Below are 18600 nucleotides of genomic sequence, written 5' to 3'. Positions count from 1 at the left end.
CACCCTATTGCTATATTGCTATTTCGCCCACCGGCTTATAGGTTCCCGTTCTCGTTTTCGTTCCCGTACCCTGACAAGCCAAGATGACAACGCCTGAAAGCAGAAGCAGAAGCGGAAAAAAAGGCCAACACCCAAAAAGGAACACGAAGACTGTATAGACAGGTCATTTATTACAAAATCTTTCTGTGTTCTTTCCTGTTTTTCTTCACCTAGGATCAAAGGACGACGACGACAACGACAGTGTGGATGATGATAATTTTTCCTTGAAACTATATGAAAGAAATTCAGGACGACAAAACCTTTGTCTACTTTTTCCTGCTGACTGAAAGGGTTTTGTTTAAATTCTCTTTTTGTTGGTTTTTGTTTTTATGTTTTTGTTCTGATTTTATTCCTTTTTCGGCTTCTGGTGCTTTGTGTATATAGTATTTGTAGCCACCGCTCAAGGGCCTCCACTAGAATAAATGCCCAAATGTATACCTACCTAATAGTCATGGTGGTTGGTGTGGATCTTCTGATGATGACCTTCTACATTTCTCCTCGTGTACCACCCAACGCTTTACCACCATCGCATCGCACCGGCTCGCATCGTAATATAAACATATAAGAAAACACCATGCCCATTTAAAGCGGGGTATTTAATTACCACTTTATCGTCTGAGGGTGATTTTCCAACTTTAACTTGGAACAACCTCGATGTTGGAGCTGAAACTGAAGCTCGAGCTTGAACTTTACGTGCACTTTTTATTCCATTCTTTTCATTTTCGTGTTGTGTATTACTTGCGATGCTAATGGTAATGGTGCTGGTGTTCTGGTGGTGGTTTGAGTTTAACACCAACAATGAAAATCCTGTGTTAGTATCTGTCTAAAGTAATGGAATGAGTTTTCATCCCGATGTGGCAGGTATAAGGCCAGTATTTTATGTATATAGTGAAGATTTAATCCTATCCTGAATTCTTGAATTAGGGTTAACCTGTGATAAAAAATTAACGTCCTACGCTAAAATTGTTTTTATTAGCTGACGTTTTCTTTCTCATCTTGGTAGATACGTTTTATGTATGTATAATGTAATAGCGTGGGATAGGTTATAGAAAATGGGAAAATACGTAGTTTTAGTGTTTTAATTTATTTGACTTCGGAATGGTCTAGTTGCTTTAAAAAAATGAGAAAAATGATCCTAAGTATTGGACACGACCCACACTAGAATTTTCTTACTCGTGTTTTTTTTTATCAAGGAGGTTTGAGTTCATATATGATGCATGCCATGCTAGAGAACATACATTAATTGTAAACTACGGGTACTGTGGATACCTTTATGGTTTAAACTTATACAATTTAATGAATCAGGTGCATTAATTACACCAGTTAACATCAGTCGATGCATAAAGACAATATTATTTTTAACCTCTCATTTGAAAAAGCTTTATCCGATGTTAAGAAAGAGTTAGGTTGTTAGAATCAGAGCATTCTAGCTCTCGTAAGGTGAAATGTAAGAAGTTGCGTTGAGCAGATTCTATCTCATTCTTATGGATCTCGTAAAAATAATAAAACTGTAAATATACCCTTAGAGTAGTAAGCGATCGTCTGTTCAATTAATTACACAAGGGTCAACATCATTGATAGCTAAGAAAAAAAGTACTGTACCTAAATGACTACCCTGGGGAACTCCTGGTTTGGAAATGATAGTGTAGAAAAATACTATTCTAAATTTAACTATTTTTTAATTAAGGAAATACAGTTTGCCAACAGCTTTATGATATTCAGTATAAATACTGTTGAACTTTTGACCTAGTTCTAGGGTATTAAAGAACTTATTCAAACAAATTAAATTGGTAGTTGTCGATCTTTTTCGCATAACACCTAGTTGTTAATTAGATGTGACATTCTTGCTGTTAAAATATAAACTATCACAAGGAACCAGGGGGATGAATATGAGGTTCATGGCGGATCGTTTTCAATTCGACCTTTCATATTTGACTTGCGTCGTATTTCCTTATTAACGAATTCGCGGCGGAGCTAAAATAGTTCTTCCTATATTTCAGTGATTTGACCCTTTTGGTTTGACTTTTTCTTCCTGCATTCCAGTTATTTGACAGCTTTTCAAACAAAATTTGTTTTGTTTGGATTGGATTTGTGAAATTTGCTGTGATTTATGCGAAATTTGATATTTTATTGTGGATAGTGGATAAATTATAAGAAAATTAAAATAAAGCTAACTCACTTTTTTATATAATTACAATCAAGAAAGAATCCACAAATCGAACAGTGAACAATAATGAACACTCTTTTGCCTGTGAATCCGCCAATAAAAAGCCATCGGGTTTCAAATCGCCAACAAACCTGATGACATTTCAAATTCGCCTTCGAAATCGTTAATTGGTCAAATTCAAAATAAAGAAGGCGAAAGCTAAAGCTTCTTCTCTTCTTCCTTTCCGGCTGCTAGTAGCAGCACTTTAACTCCTACTGGAGCATAGGGCCGCAACCAGTTTCTTTCTACTCTCTCTATTTCTAGCACGATTCCTCAGCTGAGACCACGTCTCCAAGTTATGGGACCGAGCTTTCTTCATGACAGATGATCTCAATGTTTGTCTTGGTCTTCCAGGCCGCCTTCTACCATGAGGATTCCATTCAAAGCACTGCTTTGCTATATTGTCATCCCGCTTCCTCAATGTTTGGCAATACAGCGCCACTTTCTACAAAAAATTTTACAAAAATTGGCAACCTTCTCGAGATACCAGCAGAGCACTTCCACGTTTCGCTGGCATATAGCAACACGGATATTACGTTGGACTCAAACAACTTCAACTTGGTACGAAGCGCTATTTTCGGAAAGTATAATGCACTACTGGCTTTATTTAGTCTATTGGTGACATCCAGGTCCGTTCCACCATCGAGTGCCAAAAAGCTTTCCAGATAGTTAAACTGGGTGACCTCTTCTACTGCCACTTGTCTCACAAGACATGTTGTTGTTGGTTTCGGCTGGTGTGCATTAACTTAGTCTCACTGGCATTAAACCTTAAGCCACCTCCCCATTTTGTTAAAGAGAGTGGCACATTTGGCTGAGGTCCCCATTTCTGTTTGAAATTAAGCATATGTCAGCAGCATAGTCCAAATGGCTTAATGTTTCCTTCAGGCGCCATCCAGGCGTATCCACCCAATATCTCGTGTTCACCCACCGTAGCAGTCATAACGTCATCAATAGCTAGCAGGAACAGAATCGGTGACAATACATCAGCCTGTCTTACTCCCTGTCGCACTTCAAATGCATCGGAAAGCTGTCCATTGTGCAAATCGAAACACCTTGCGTTGTTGCCATCTTCCATATGGTTGGGAATCTACCTGAGCTTAGAGAGTGCAAAAATGCGAGGAAGTTGAGATGCTTATATTGATATATAAAATAAGGAGCATTTTCATCTGCTCCAGAGGAATTATCATCTTTTAATAAGGCGATGTAATGTATGATTTTGTCTTACGCCGTTTGACTATTATTCAAGGTAGTCTGGACGAGGACGAAGTTCTCATCAGATAGAAACATTTTATTTCTATTTTTAAGTAGTTTTTTATTTAAAGTCTATCCAGACGTTTTTTTCCATTCACGCAACTGTGGCTAATCGTCGCGTTTCTTCTTGAACACGTAACTACAAAACTAAATTTATTGAGTACTTGCTTGATGGGAACGACTTTTGTGAAATTTATTTAGTCAGACTCATGGAAGTAAGAATCCTTACCTTATTACAAACGACTAGGGTACAATGGTTTTTAAAAATTGTAAGTCAATACGCAAGCATCTCAACTTCTTCAAGTTTTTATGCCAACCAACCAACAGAAAAAGTTTCCCAAAAAATTCTACTATAAAGGCTCAGCAAAAAATTTAGAATCATCAGTAACGATTTAGAAACAAACATTTCACGATATACCACAAAAATCGAACTACGGATGCTGAAGAAAATGAATGTTCGGCTATATATTGAAATCTTAAGTAACGATCCGACTTTTTACCGCCGGTGTACCTCCAGGGGTGTTCCAGTAGATACACACACGCTATCATAGCGGCACCGCACCGCATCTCCCAGTAAAGATGAGATCGTAGCCTCAATTAAAGCACTTAAGAACAACAAGCGATAGGACTCGATGGAATTCCCGTAAAACTTTTACAAGCAGCACCAACATCATCTGCTCATAAAGGAAGCCTGGACCACCTAAAGTTTTCCCGATGAGCGGAAGAAGGGAATGATCGTCAAGCTCCCAAAAAAAAATAGATCTTACAAAGTGCGAAAACTGGAGATGGAATTGCGTTCTACCTGCCGTTGCGAAAATCGTAGGAAAAATCATACTGGAACTCATCAGAAAAAAGACCACACTCGATTCCGAACAAGTGGAATTCCGAACTGAATCCTATTCTATTATGGCTGAATCACAAACACGATTCAGCTTCGTCTCCGTTACGGTGGGCCTGCTTCGAGGTTGCTTTGAATGACATTTCTATTAGTTCATCCCACCAATGAAGAAATATTTTGTTTGTTGACATTTTTTTACAGCTGTTGAACTGTCAGACAAAGCAAATGTTCAGATAATTGAATTAGAGCTTCCGTTCGGAGTCACATTACGTCACATAACGATCTTTTCCTTACGATTGTCATACGAAACGTGAGGTCAAAACTCCATTGTGATAGCATGCAATTGAATTCCTATGGCTGAACTCGTAAACGTCAGGTGAAGTTGAATCTGAAGCGTGTTTGTGATTCAGCCATTAATCACATCAACACCCTGTGGATCATTATTAAGCAGAGCGTTAAATTTTAAATATCGAGCACCACTACACCAGCTGTTCATTGACTTTGAGAAGGCCTTTATGAAAGCAACACGTGATGGATCCAAGTTTCACTTTCTGCAGGTAGGTTATTAGAGAGAGAGAGTCAGACCAGGCTGTATTCTGTCGCCAATATTGTTTTTGCTGGTGATTAGCGATGTATTGCGCGCAGCTTTGTCAGGTAGCGGAGGAATTCAATGGAATTTGACATCTTATTTAAAGAACTTGGATTACGAGGACGATGTTAGCTTACTTTCTCATAGGATCATAGATCTCCATCAAATGACAACAAGTGTGAAGCAGAAATCGTGGGGTTGAAAATGTATTCCAGTAAAACAAAAATGATCAGCCTCGGAACCCGACTGTTCTCTCAAATATTTCCTCACAACCGTATGCTGTCGAAAATTTGGAGGAATAACTCTATCAGCTTAAGAAGTAACGACTGCTACGCACAAATGTCGAATCTTTCCTTCTTTGTGGTTGCAGCACCTGGATGGTTACTTTAGCTGCAAACCTTCGTGAATGGATGTCTTTGCAACGTCCTAAGGATTTTTTGGCCAAACCGAATATCCAATGAGGTCCTTCATAAAAGTACAGGTCAGGAACCTATACACTCTATTGTACGAAGGAGCAAGTGGCAATTCATTGGACATACGCTTCAGAAAGGTAACGACTGCATTGCCGGCAATCCGCTTATACAAGATGGAAGAAGAGCTTGATGACCGAGAAGCACTTGTCGCAGGACATTCGAGAAGTAATCTGGGCCACCAGCCAAGAGTTGGCGGGAGCTTAAACATATCTCGATGGAGCGTAGAGGTCCCCAACGGACTTAACAGTTCTAAGTATCTAAGTAAATAAGTATCCTTGTTGATGATTCTTATTTCCCCAGAAAAAGCTAATGTTATATGAGCAAGAAATGTAACCTGTTTGGACTTATGGAAAAATAATGTTGAAATCATCCAAAAACTCCAAATAAAAGTCCTTCGTGGAATAAATGCTTCTTGGATGAAACAAAAATATCGACATACATCATTACGTCCAAATTGATATGGTTAAAAACATGATGTATCACACATCAGCGAGTGCAAAGTCATACCAATGCCAAAATGAAGTCCGTCTTGACTTTCGGAAATTAAGAAGAACCAAGCCTCATGAGGTGCTGATCTTAAAGCTATGGGAAAGTAATATATTATAACTATAAACTTCCCCTAAAGTGAATTTGAAACTAAAAAAGAATAGTCATTTGTAAAGAGTCCCAAACTAGTCGAAGACCTTCATCGAATGGAAAAACAAATGATAACGTCCATTTTTATAGTTTATGCTACTAAAGACTATCTTACAAAAAGGAAAAGGAAAATAATGTAGGCAATCTGAATTAAAAATTTGAATAACATATTTTCACATAATTTCCACAGAAATTATCCTATCACAAACCATCTAACTATATATGTAGCTATTAGCCATTAGCCGTATGGCATCCCATTAGCGCAAGTAGAAATCGATTGATTTCTTTTTTCTTGTGTATTATGCTTGCACTATTTGTTAAGTTGTATGTCCTTGGAAAAAAAGATAAAACAAATTTTAGGGTCGATATACAACATAAATCACTTTAATGATAGTCTTCTAAGTTTTTCCTTATGAAAAGGACGAAAGCAGTTGTTCTTATAGTATTTTAAGGAGCTATTTAAAGTCGATGGTAATTACGTGTCAATTTTTCCGATACTTAAATTCCATATATAAAACTTCTTAAAGAGATTTAAATTCTTCCTGTTTTATATACATACATACATATTTATATATGTATGTCTACGTAGGTATATAACAGCTTTCATAGTTCAACATATCGTAGGTTATATATACGAGTACTCGTATGTTTAGAACGATGGCATAGTTTAGATCTTCTTATAAAGTTCATCTATTTGTCGTCTGTCATTTTATTCTACGATAGATTTTTCCTACATATCATTTATCTTTTCAAATAGAATTGCCTGTCATTCGTCCCGAATTGTGCAACAGCAGCAATGTGAGGCGGTGGCAATAGTATTGGGGTTCGCGTAATTTTATATCCGAATCCAAGCATGTTATATTGCTTTCGCGCAGTTGGTTGTCACGTATATGAAAGCGAAAATAAGATTGATTGAAGATAGGAAATGGCAAGTTGAAAAGAACGCTTAACAGATCAAAAAGGCGCTGAATATTTTGGTGATTTTTCTAACGTACTGTATTGTTTGTGTTAAGACACAATAAAGGATCGTAAAAAACAATAAAATACGAGACCTATAAAGTTTGTATATGGATTGAAAAAGACCGGCACATTTTTATGAATCATCTCCTTCGGGAGGACTGCGGATTAGTTAGAAGGACAAAATATATTATAGTGGCGATTTTTGATTGCTTTTGCTATTTACCGCGTGAGTTTTATTCCTCAGAGCTGACCTACTATAAACTAATAGTGCGATAAAACCGTCAACTTTCCTGATATTACATTTTAATCCTCACTAACAAAACATTTGATATTTATTACCCATTTACAAAACCATCCTCGTACAAAGTATCCATGAAAATATTCTTTGAGTTTTTTTTCTTCACATCTTGACCATAAAACCATGGTTTATGTATTTTTTAAGACAACGGATATGTTGTAGAAAAACATTGATAGAGCCGAGTAATTTAAATACAATTTTTTTTTAATTGCTGTTGTATTTAGTTAAAATCATCTCAGAGTTCAAAAGAAATAGCATCTAGGTCTTACAAATTAAATTTAAACAAAAACAAATTAACAAATGATGTGTCATTTTAAATACTCACTAGCTGCAGTAAAAACTGAATAGAACATTGGGACAAGAACGGATCCTTAAGGCACGCCTGCAGCACATTCAAAGATTTGCGAAAGACTTTTGTTAACAGACACAACTAAACTTTTTGATGACAGAAAGGACTTCACAATTTGTATTATACACATGGGAAAGTTGAGCATTACAAGCTTGTGTAAGAGCACGTCATGCCAAACAGAATCAAATGCTTTCTCAGCGTCAAGTGAAACCATACCAGTACTTTTACAATTGGTAAAATTGGTTTTAATGATTCTGGTAATTCGATCAATTTGGTGCACTGTACTATGGTACGGTCGAAATCCAAACTGTTCAGGAGGCAGACTTTTATTATTGTTAATGTGTGTCACTACTTTGTTTTTAATTATTTTTTCAAAACACTTACTGACAGAACTTAGTATACTTAGAGGGCGATAACTTACAGGATTGCTTGCGTTTTTTTTTCAAAATTGGCGTTTTTCCAAACCATTGGAAAGTAGGTTAGGTTAGGTTGGAGTGGCTGTCCAGATGTCATTGACGCACGTAGACCTCAAGGGTCAATTGTGATACCACTAATGAGGTTACTCATGGGAGAGTAATGAACTTAAACAAACCATTTTGTACTTTTAATAAAGTTAGAGAGACATTTTGTGTCAATCGTTGCCAGTTCACTGGTATTATCGAAGAAGGGATTACCGAGAAAGTGATTCCTTCTAATGGAGAGTGCTGGACATGTACATAGAAGGTGTTGGACTGTTTCTGTTTCTATTTCTCTTCCTCCTCGTCCATGCAGCTTCTACAGAAGTCATTTGTGTAGACCCCTAGCCTCAGAGCATGTCTTTCTATGAGGCAGTGTCCTGTTATAACTCCAATTGTAGAGCTTATACTTGGTCTGCTCAGGGATATCAAGCCTTTTGACCGTTTTAAGTCTATGCTTGGCCATATTTGATTGGTTGCTATTCAGATGGTTCTCACACATGGAGAAGATGTCAAGAGGTATTAGGTTTAAAAGCACTTCCAGTGCTGCGGTTGGTGTTGAGCGAAGTGCTCCTGTGATGCACATACCTGCTTTTGATGAGCTTATTTAGATTTACCATCTTGTCCAGTGCGGTCCACCATATGACAGCTCCATAAATGAGTATCGGTCTGATTACCGAAGTGTATAGCCAGTGGGTTAGTTCCGAGAAAACCTTGGGGGTGCTTCCCAGATACAGATATTGCAACGTCGCGTCGTCAGCATAGGCAATCACCCTGAAACCCTCTGCTTCCAATGATGTAAGTAGGTCGTTTACTACCATTTTCCATAAAAGAGGTGAGGGGGTACCTCAATTCACCGATCTTGTGGTAGTAAAACTTCTGATGCTAGAAGTTATTGTCCTGCTTTTGAGACTTATAAGATCTATGAGTGATTTCTCTTATTTCAGCTTATCCATTGCTGTTGTGATCGCCTGGTAAGTGACGTTGTTGAAAGCTCCTTCAATTGGAAAGTAGCTTGTCTTAATACAAGAATTGAACAAATTTAAAAGAAACTTTATGCCTGAACTTAGAAGGTTTTTAAAAAAAGATTTGTTATGTTGTCAAAGCCAGCTGACTTTCGCCTTTTCAATCCAAGGATTACCAGAACCAAAAAGGTTTGCCACCTTTCTCTAACCCTCTTAATTTTTTGTTCCATTAAGTTTAAGTTAATAATCTCTCGTATCCATCTTCTTCAAAAATTGTTTCTCATTTTAATGAGTTCAACTAAGTTAGGAGGAATGACAGTCTTTCTATTTAACCTTATTTGTTTCAAAGGAACAGATTGTTCAACATTTTCTATAACACTTTTACTAAACAAGGAAACATTATGATCATTTTCTGAAGTGGATATATCGGAATGAAGATAAGGAACATTTCTTAGTTTTGAACTTAATTGGGTTTTAAACATGTTCCAGTTTTCATTTTTGAAGTCAAAAACTTCGTTTCTTCTGTTAGAAGGCACTAAATACGTACTAATGCATATAGGCAGATGATCACAACTTAATTTACATACATAGAACTTTAGTTTGATTAAACAGTCCCGGGCTATTTGTTAAAAAAAAGTTCTAAAGTAGAAGGGCTTGCGTGGTTGTTAGGAGAGTAATAAGTTGGATGGGGAGGGAATAATACATATATCGAAAGTATGAGTATTTTCAAGGATGTTGCCCCAGGTATTAGCTCTTAGACATCCCCAATATCTGTGATTTTACAATTTAAATCGCCTCCGTACAGATAATTATCGTTAATATTTACTAGCTTGCGTAAATCATTGTTCAAGTTCAACTTTTTCTGATTAAATGCTGGATCGCCCGGAAAGTATGCAACGAACATTTTGAATTAAGAGCCATTAGAAAATGGAACTTCAATACCAATACTTTGTATTATTTTAGTATTCAAAATAGGAAGTAATTAACTTTATTTTCCTTGAAAAACGATAGAAAATATTTAAAATGTTATTTACTTTTTGTCATAATATCGGTTATAGTCGATCTTGTACACGACCCCGTAGTACCCGTGGCTTTATGGTTACTGCGTTGCAGACGTCTTTGTTTCGACCCTCCCTGTGCCAATTAAGGTTTATTTCACAGGTACTGAATCTTGCAAGGAATTGACAAATCCTCCAAGAGTAATTCTTGTCTTCTAAGTCTAAAGGCCCTAGTTCTCAATGGACTGTTGCGCCACATAATTTATTTTTATAGTACACGACCATAAAGACCATTCATCTTTAGCATATCAATCCTCTCAATTAATTTATTGAAAAATTAAATTTTTTTATAATATGTTCACCAAATGACAATTTTAAACATTTCAAATGCAAAATATTGTTTTATAACAGTTTGGGTTAAAATTAGGTGATAAGTAGCTTTTACACAAAAAAATTTCGTCCACGTTAGCATTTAACTATTAAATTGAAATAAATTAATAAATACAATTCCAAAACCTCATAATTTCTTTACTTCTTTTTTCGAAGTTGACAGAATTTTTGATCTTTAAACATTTTATTGAGGTTATAGTTCAATATACTATTTTTCAAAGGTTACAAAATATTTCTAAAACCACCGAACATTCATTAGACTTAAAAAATAATAATGGCATATCATCTCAATAGTGCACAGTTTATTTGTTTAATATTTCTGTTCAATATTTAAATTTAAATACATCTATAAAATAAATAAAGAAGTGCACATTTTGGAAGACCGTGGCCTTTTGACACAAAACCCTCTTCCTGTAATGTCGATGACATAATAAAATTTTAAATTTTCGTACCTTCCATAGATTCCATTCTACAAAAGGTTTAAAAAGTTTGTACCTACCCAAATTTATTGTAGTCCTTTTTTGAATTTCCATCACCAGAATAACATATGCAAAAAAAAAACACATACACACAAATAATTTTCGTGTATACGGTTAACCGCGAAATACTATGCGGTCGTTTCTTTTTCTCTGAATGTCCTTTGTTTTTCATGTACATATAAACACACCTCCTATATGTATAATTTTAACCAACTTACATTTATGTCATGTTTATAATAACTTTTACATTTTTGCAAATCAAAATAATTTCACCTTATTTTAATATGAAATTAAGTAAAAGTATCCTGCGTCATGTTTCAATCTCATTTTCACATAAACCTTGCAATTTACAGAAAAAAAACTCCACTCCATGCACAAAATCAGAACCCACCACATAAAACACTTCTTCCTTATTAATGATTCCATGAGGATAAATTTAAAAGCATAATTTAAAATCGACAACCAACAATATTATATTCTGACAGCTGAGCCAGCCAGCCAGCCAGCCAGCCATCCAGCCAGCCATCCAGCCATCTAGCTTGTCGTGTAGAGGTTTATGTGACTCTTACTCAAATAATATGGTTTGGTATGTATGTCTACTTACTTACATATGCCCTTTTCTTTTTTTGATTGCGTGATGCATCATCGTCACTCACGAGAAGCACTTTATGCAATATTAATTAAAATAAGGTGTAAATTGATGGCATACTCGTTATTTGCCATGGGAATCCCAAAAATCCCTCAGGATCTCACATAACAACTATGCAATACACCAACATACCTAGAACGATTTACTGAATTTTAACATGCGTCACGTTGTTGGCGTCGCCGTCGCGTCATGTCACGCGTTAGTGTCACTGCAATGTACATTTATAAAGATTTTCAATAACGAAAATCATTAAAATCCACCACAACGTGTACCTACCAAGAGTACCTACCACTACTTCTTCACACTTGTTCAGGGTACAACTATACAACCTAAAGTCAATCCATCATATCATAAGCAACGAGGAGAAGGACTGCTACATTATTAAGGTAATACGAGACAGCTGAAGGAAGAATCAAGAAAATTCATCTTTTCCCGCAGTTGTTCCTAATCCCGCATTCCCATGACAAAATAATGCAATCCACTTGCAAAATTTCCAAATCAAAAAATAAAAATTGAGGCATTCAAGAAAATGCAATGGGAGAAAATAGACATAGATACAAATTAAGCTTTCGCCAGCCAGCCTAGGGAGTGACCTAATAAGAGTTCTTATACGGAACGGACAAGCTCTAACATTTTCCAGTCTTCCAGGATTATACTACATGGGGAATGATATCTATCTCGAGTCTTCACTCTCTGAGCCAGAAGAGAGATTCTTTTGCGCCAGTCACTCTCTCTGTGCAGATTTTATTGATTGCTTGACTTTCAGAGAAGCAGAAGAGCTGTGTTTTCCAGAATTCCAAGGCGGGTACTTACCCGAAATTCCAGAAAGCTTAGGATACAAATAAATGTTATTATTATGGAAACTTTTTTTTGGCATTCCAGCCTTCCATAGGCCATGATTCACTGATGGTGAATTGGTGACTGATGACGACGCAGAATGCTATGTTACACGATGTTTCTGTGTCTATAGGTGGATGAACCATGTACCCACTGCTGTGACCCACAAGGGTTGCCACATGCACCATACCCCAACCTCCAACCCCATCCCATGTATCCTCTTGGTGGTGGTGTGCCAAAGTGTCTTTTTCAGTTTCCTTTTTTCTTCCACGTTTATTGATAGTTTTCCATCTCCCGCTGAGGGAAAGTTGTTTTCGCCGCACAGTTTTCAGGGATTGATACGTGAAAAAGTTGTGAGGGTACCAACATCTTTTCCAGGAAGGATTATCACTAGTCTGGTAGGGGTGGGGGTGGTATTGTTGGTGGACATGGACATGGATTGTATTTGTAGATTTGTATGTGTTCACATCAAGTTAGGTAATTAGGCCGCTTTCCTTTTTTGTTGTTGTATCTTATGGTCCGACGACATGTAGTATAAACCGACAACTTATTGAGTGAAATGATGTTGGTGTTGGCCTTGTTGGTGCTTTGGCGCCCGACCCTCATTCCCATTCCTATAGTTGGTATGTTCTTATTTACTGAGATTATTCTTCTTTTTTTCTTTTTGCTCGCTTATTCTCATTAATTGCTATACATTTCTGGACGTTAATTGTAATTCACAGGGTTGAGTTAAGTGAGGTTAGATGGGATCGGATCGTTCGAGTCACAGTATACAACAAGTCTCGTTCTCTATAAGCATCAAATCAGCTTCAGCCTTAGCTTTCAGCAGGAAAGCAGCATTATGTTTGCTTCTTTTTTGTCAATTTGCATTTAAATTGGGAAATCTACTGCGCGCATATACGGTATAATAGAGTGAGGGGGTTGGTTTTCAGTTTGAGTGTTGGAGGAGTTGAAATACAATTAAGTCTAACCTCGACCTATTGACATCTGGCAAGGAAAAAAAAAAGAAAATTATGTTCATTTCTGGATTACTCTTTGTAATTACAAAACGAGTTATTGTTTGTTTAGGCCTTTTTTTTTTGGTTTTATAAACTCTCACCCAAACAAATTAATTGCAGAAGAAAAAAAACAATGGCTTGAGCTTATAGGTTCAGGTTAAAGATTTACAAATTTAAATAGCCTTCGACATCAGCATTGAAATTAAAATTTACTTTTTCTTCAATAAAAGAACAAACCTACATTTTAACAATTGACAATTTAATCTTTTGTCTTTAATGAAGGTAGATTATTTTATTAGGCATTAATCAAATGGATAGAAATCAATTTAATTGTGTGTATTGCATTGAATGTATTGATTCCAGTGGATAAATTAAGAGTTTTAAGAGAATCCTAAAAAGAAAGCTATATAGGCTTTTAAACATGTGTTTCTAATTTAATCTTCATTTTTAGCTTTTTTTAAATTTTATAAAAGAAAAATAAACGAATAAAATAGTAATAAGGGGTCAAAAGTTATTTAAGCAGAACCAGGCATGTATCTTCGTTTTCAAATTGGAGTTAAGCAGCTAAATTGACCATCTAGCGATCGACGCTAGACACGTTTCAAGCATCATAGATGTCCAAACTTTCCCAGGAGCTAACATTGACTAGGACCACTACCTCGTTGTAGACAGGGCAGTACTTCAGGTTTCCTGGCCCAAAGCAAAACAGTGAACTTTTGGGAGAAGATACAACGTTAACTGCTGCAATCGCAGGAGATCGCCAAATCCTTCTCACCGAGTCACAAGTAACTCTTTCCAAGTTCACTGCTGCCAACACAATTTAACGAGAACCAGTGTCAACATTGTCAATCAACAGAAGCGTGCGTCGAAGATGTCGAGAGGTTTAAAAGCAGAAATGAAGCCATTCAATGCAGATGGAGAAAATACGATTAGGACCATGCACCAATTTATCTGTAAAATATCGTTGGAAGAAAGCATGCCCGATGAATGGAACCTCTGCATTGTTTTTCCGATACTGAGAAAAGGAGACCCTTTAAATTGCACCAACTGAAGAGGAATCAGTCCACTTAACATCGCTTGCAAAATCTTCCCAGCCGTGATATGTGAACGTCTTAATCTCATCGTCAACAATCGACTTTGTCCTTATCAGAGTGTTTTTAGACCAGGAGAATTCACCTTTGCCAAATATTTACATTACCGCAGAGCCTGGAAAAAATCCAAGAACATCAAAGTAATACGGAAAATGTTTACTATAGTCGCCAAGATTTTGGTGTGATTTTGGAAATAAATTTGTACCAACTTTTTATACTTTTGTATAAGGTGATTATTTTTTTTGGAAAAAAAAGCACTTAGAATTTTCTTAAAACTGAAACAAATATTAAAAAACGTTATTTTTTAATGCATCTTATTATTTAAATTTAATACAATTTTGTATAAGTAAACGAAAACCATTATATGGGGAGCATTACAACAACGTTTTTATTTTGATATCGAAAGAAGTCAAGTTACAAACATTTGAGAGGAAATTTAATTAAAATCAATCGTTTGATTTTTGAGAAAATTCGAATTTTTGATATCTGACCAAAAAATTTGTAAAGGGACTGCTGTTATTTTTGAAACTCAAGGTTTAACTCAATCGTCACAATAGTTTGTGGCAAGTACAGACAGACAGACTACCGAATTGGTGAACCCTCTTTTCTTCGACTTCTCTCCTATCATATGTCACATTTGATTAAAATCTCGAGTTAAAATCTGTTTACAATTGCAATGCTTGCCATTCATAGTTCCTATAAGTCGGAAGTAAGATACCAAGATTCCCATAGGAAGTTATTGTAATGGGTCCGATTTGTCAAATTGAAAATTTTGACATTTTTCGACGTTTCAAGGTCCCTAGAGTCGAAATAAAAGATTTTTAGAAAGATGTATGAGCGTGCGTGTGTACGTACGTCCGTACGTCCGTACGTTCGCGACGTTGTTTTCGTCGTCCATAGCTCAAGAACCAGTACAGGTATTGACTTCAAATAAATTTTATTATACAGATAATAAGGCAGAAAGATGCAGAAAGGGATCTCAAGAAAATTGCGTGGGTGGTTTTTTTACCATAGCAGTTTAAAAAAAAGGTGAAAATTTTGGTTAACCCTAAATATCTTACGAACCAAAAACGCTAGAGACTTGAATTAAATTTTGTATAATAAACTGTAACGTGATCTCAAAGAAGTATATTTTTTAAAAAAAATCTATCTAACGGTTTTTTTTTTCTAAATCAAAAAAACTGAAAAAAAAATTGTCACCTCCTAAATTTAACGACTAACATATGATTTCATCTCCAAAACAATTTTGAGCAACGGAGAATAATGTTTTTGACATCTGATTAAATTTTGAGAAAAATCGAATTGACAGTTTTTTTTATAAAAAATAAAAATCTAAAAAAAATTACTTAAAGCTCGTAAAAATTAAATATCGATTCAAATATCTTTTCAAAACCTTAAAATTTAGGCTTCAAGCTTATTTTATCTTATAAGAAATATTGTTTTCAACATTCAGTCAAATTTTGAGAAAAATCTAATTGACAGTTTTTTTACAAAAAATGAAAACCTAAACAAAAATTAATAAAAGTTGGTAAAAATTCATTTTTGACTCAAATATCTTTTCAAAACTTTGAGATATTGGCTTTAATTTACTTTAATCTTTCAAAAAATATTGTTGTCAACATTCAGTAAAATTTTTTTTATAAAAAATTAAAAACCGAACAAAAATTAACAAAAGTTGGTAAAAATTGAATATGGATTCAAATATCTTTTCAAAAACTTGAAAGTTAGACTTCAAACTTATTTTATCTTATAAGAAATATTGTTTTAAGCATTCTGAAAGATGTTGAGCAAAATCGAATAGCCAGTTTTTTTACAAAAAATAAAAACCTTAAACAAAATTTATAAAAGTTGGTAAAAGTTTATTTTCGACTCAAATATCTGTTCAAAAATTGTAGATATTGGCTTTTAACTACTTTTATTTTTCAAAAAATATTGTTGTTAACATTTAGTAAAATTGTGAAAAAAATCGAATTGATAGTTTTTGTACAAAAAATTAAATACCTAAAAAAAATTTAACAAAAGTTGGTAAAAATTGATTTTCGACTCAAATATCTTTTTAAAACTATAAAATATTAGCTTCAAACTAATTTTATCTTATAGAAAATATTGTTTTCAACATTCGATAGAATTTTGAAGAAAATCGAATTGACGGTTTTTTTACAAAAAATAAAACTCTAAAAAAAAAAAAACAATACTAATACTTGGTAAAAATTTACTTTCGACTGAAATAGCTTTTCAAAAATTAAAAATATTGACTTCAAACTTATTTTATTTTACAGAAAATATTGTTTTCGATATTCAGTGATTTTTAAATAAAAATCCAACAGTCCGTTTTTTCATAAAAAATAAAATCTATAAAAAATAGTACGCAAATTTGGTAAAATTGATACTAGTACTCGTACATACAGGCAAACTTTTAAGCAAGACAAATCGACAGACGGGATGGGAAGTTATCAGTGTGGGTCGCATCCCAGCCTCTTTTTTTTTTAAATTAAAAATTTACTTAAAGACGACATTTGTGACGGTTGTTGGGACATGGCCGTCGAAATAAGGTATTCCTTTTATAAACTTTGCTTTGACACGTTGGAAAACTTCAAAATTTTTAATGAGACCAATTACAATAATTGGAAATGGAAAATTAATAAAAGAAGACATTTAATAATTCATATTACCTTTCAGATATTATGATTGCAATTCAATGTGTAGAGGAATTCCTGTGTAATGAACATTCCGCTTACCAAGATCAAATTTCTAATCTCTCCAAGAAATTTGATCACGTCTGCAATAGTGTTAAAGACTCAAACATCCAATGTCAACAATAGTCCACCTACATTATTTTTAAAAACAATACTGTGATGTCATCGGTGGGTTAAATTCTCTTCGTTTACGATAACTGTGTTGTCTCCGCGAGCCCTTACCTGCTCTTAACCTTGGATCGCTAGCATCCTCCCCATAATCTCTCCTTTCCCATTGAATTTGAAAACAACTTTTTTAAAATGGAGAATTACTGTTATGATTTTCGTAGGGCTGATTTCTCCAAACTCAACAATCTTCTTAGCTCAGCCAACTTTGAATTAAGTTCCCTCCATTCAAAAGTAGAGTCCCTTACAAATTGGGTTTATTTGGTTCTCTCATACTGTATTGAAGAATTAGTAGAAGAAGATCTTTTGACAATCCAAATCTGATACCGACCACAGCAACTATATTCTTGCCTATAATTCTCTCTCTAAATTAACGGAATCCTTTTATAACCAATACCTTAACCAAATGGAAAATAACCTTCTTTCTAATGTAAGGACATTTTTCAAGTTTATAAATATCCAACGAAAATTTGATGGGTTTCCACCTTCAATGAGTTTCTCCCACATAATCTCCTCAGATCCAACAGCCATATCAAATCTATTTGTTAAATACTTTAGCAAATCGTATACTGAACATCTTCATGATCCTGATCCACACTACTTTAGTTATTTAGATGGTTGCACTCAAACCCCTCTTTCATCTTTTACAATAACTGAAGACATGGCACTTGCCAAAATAGTAAGCCTCAAAGAAAACTTTAAACCTGGTCCTGATCCCATCAGTTGTTCTAAAAAAATGTATGCATTCTCTGTCAAAGCCTCTAACTGCACTCTTTGAACTCTCTCTTTCCCAAGGTGTGCTTCCTCATAAATGGAAAGATTTATTTATACATATTTATTATTCATAAACAAGGCAATAAAACTGAAATTAACAATTATAGACCTATTGCTAAAATTTCATGCATTCCAAAACTTTTTGAAAGCTTAGTTTATGACTCCGTTTATTTCCATTGCAAGTCCATATTCTCCCCTCAACATGATTTTTTTAAAGGTAGATCCACTACAACTAACTTAATTGAATTTATATTTTTTCAGCCCTCGAGAATGGCAATGAAGTATACACTGATTACAAAAAGCCTTTGATAAAATATCCCATAAGATAATTTATCTCAAACTAAGAGTCCTAGGCTTTCCATCTCTATTTATTAACTGAATAAGCTCCTATCTTGCGAATAGAACCTATAGAGTCCTTTTACGTAACTCAGTCTCCAGTCCTATTCATACAACTTTCGGAGTCC

Source organism: Eupeodes corollae, chromosome 1 (genome assembly GCF_945859685.1).
Source record: "Eupeodes corollae chromosome 1, idEupCoro1.1, whole genome shotgun sequence".
Classification (NCBI taxonomy): Eukaryota; Metazoa; Arthropoda; class Insecta; order Diptera; family Syrphidae; genus Eupeodes; species Eupeodes corollae.
Note: the sequence above shows the minus strand (reverse complement) of the source record.